Consider the following 2,643-nt stretch of genomic DNA (forward strand, 5'->3'; position numbering starts at 1 on the left):
CCCAAAAAAAGGGTTTATTGGTTTACTGCGTGATTAATTCATAATTTTGCCGCAGCTTCAAATCCTTCAACAAAACTCTACGTTGGTTGAAATAATTTTTGGAATATTTATTAACACATTTTTCTAGCGCCTAACCTTCTTTATGCGCCAGCGTCAATTGCCAGCATCACTTCGCGGCTAAAGTTAAAGTTTTGTCTGTAAATTTGCTGCCGCCCCTATCATTTCCAACGCCTTGCAACATTACACTGCACAACGCTTCCAATTTCTATCCATATTCTTGCCGCAATAAAAGACGTATCTGGGTACCTTTGGGAAATTTCTTTCAGCCACATTCCATACCAATTTCATTCGTAGTCATATAACACTAATGTGTTTGGCAGTGTGTACGTAAAGTATGAAGTGGGGAAGGGCTGAGAGCGTCAGTTGCCCGTGTAATAATAGCGGTTTGAGTTTATTATTTCTTTGCGCGCAGTGTCAGAGTCGTTTCTTTTAATAAGTGTAAGCAGCTAGATGTATAGGCAACGCCGATAGGGGCGAGAGTACACAGCGTGCAAGCGAACAAATGAACAACGACGAAAAGTGAGAAAGAGTGCCAACACTGACTGAGGCTAGGGGATCAGCACACCGCTTCCCAGTGAGAAATTTTGACTGAAAACAAATGATGTCAATAAGACGTTCATACATTTGATGAGAAGGTGTTGATGGACATTCGCCTGGAGGAAGTCGCGACGGAGATGGTAAAGTGACTGACAACAAACAAATTGCAAAGACTAGAAAGTCCCTCCGCCACTGTATCAATAATGGTTTGCTCCTATGTCCCGGGACCAATATTAGAGTAATTTCATATTGATCAGAAATATAGGCCAGCTCTCTCCTACATTCATCCACTCACAACTAACAGAGTTAGAAGAAAGTGCCTGAATAGCCATTTGGCTATCCGAGAGGATGTTCACTTGCGTTCTCGTGGACTAATCTTCATATTTTTGTACGAGCAAAGGCAACGTTGAAGAACCTGCATCTGCAGCTATCTAACGAGATAATGTCAGAAAGTTCTGAGTGAAGGGACCTTAACTCTCTTTGTAGTACCGGAAGCATTTTGTGGTGTCAAGAGTCTGCAAGAGATTTTAGACCACATTCTATCTGATGTTTCGAACTGGGTTAGGAAGCCGACCGCAGACGATGGAACGATGAGCTGTATAAGCTTTAAAATGACGAGGACATAGTGCAGCGAATTAAAATACAAACGGCTCCGGGTCATGCCGTTTGAATGGACACTGACACTCTAGCTCTGAAAGTATTTAACTCAGATCCCGCGGGTGGTAGCAGAGGAATAGGGAGGGCCCCACAACGATGGCAACGAAGTCAAGCGTAGAAGAACTTGACTTCACTTGGCTTGCGTTACAGTGCCACATAAGAAGAAGAAGAATTGGGAAGCCGAAGGCATCTAGATCATTCAGGGTTAGAAACTCTCTTTAGGGATACAAAATATCTTTCCGGTACAGTTTACTAGAGCTCTCTGAAAGCATTTCCACTGAACCAACTCGATTTAGGGAAGTTTTTTTACGCTTTTCAAGTTTGGTATTTTCAAGTAGGTTTGAAGCCAGTAAAGAAGTAAAGTAAAGAATGGATCCCCTTCAGGTGTTCTTGCAGCGTCCTCGAATTTGATAGCCTTCTGGATTCCATTAGGTAACCCTTTGGTTTCAGGTTTCGTCGCTTTTATTGGAAAGGTAGAATAAGAAGAAGATATTTTTCACTAAGCTGCGGCAGTTCTATTTTGGCGATTGCTTTGGACCAGAAGTTTACTCAAACGCATTTGTGGTAAGTATTGACTAAGAACACAATTCTCAGCTGGGACACTTAATGTACCGTATGTACATTTCTAGGTATGTACATATATCATCGCGTCACTAACAAGAAATTCGTGCGAAATTGCGCTCGTGCACAATTTTTGTAAGCGTGAAAGTTATTATGAGCTTCTATGCTTACCTCCGACTCCAACTAGAACTCATCCTCCATCGCAACTGCAACCCTCGCAATCGCAATCATTTGGCTGTCAAACAATCATTACCTATTGCAATCTCAGCCATGTCTTTTACGAGTATGTATGTGCGCTGTGTCCTAGGCATCTACATCCCTTCTCCACCAGCTCATCTTGCAGTAAACTGCCTACTTGGCTTTCGGCTTGCTCTCTCTTCCGTCCTCGAACATTAATTACAAGTTGATTTGATTTTTTCGCCTTTGCGGTTTGTAATTAAAATTGAATGATTTTCGTTATTTCTTATGAATTTCTAAATAAATATGAATGTGTGTATTTATGGCTCTGTATTTGTGTGTGCTAATGAAAGTGTGTGTATGCGCTCAATTGCAAGTGCAACTGAGCAGCATTATTTCATTTTGCCAAATTTTACTACACTTCATTATTCACATCATTTCATTTGTGTGTCAAAGTTAATTATGTGTATTGACATTGGCTGCGTATAGGTTTGTCTGTGAGTAGATATGTGTGTTTTTGTATGCAGCAAAATTTTTGTGCCCAACAACCTCCTTTTTCATTGTTTACATAAAATCATTGAGGTGTATAAAATTTGCCAAAAGTTTTGCTAAAACAAAAGCACAGCGGTGCGCCAAAATATTTGCCATAGA

Source organism: Rhagoletis zephyria, unplaced genomic scaffold (assembly GCF_001687245.7).
Source record: "Rhagoletis zephyria isolate East Lansing unplaced genomic scaffold, Rhagoletis_zephyria_1.1 Rzeph_scaffold_04845, whole genome shotgun sequence".
NCBI classification, from domain to species: domain Eukaryota; kingdom Metazoa; phylum Arthropoda; class Insecta; order Diptera; family Tephritidae; genus Rhagoletis; species Rhagoletis zephyria.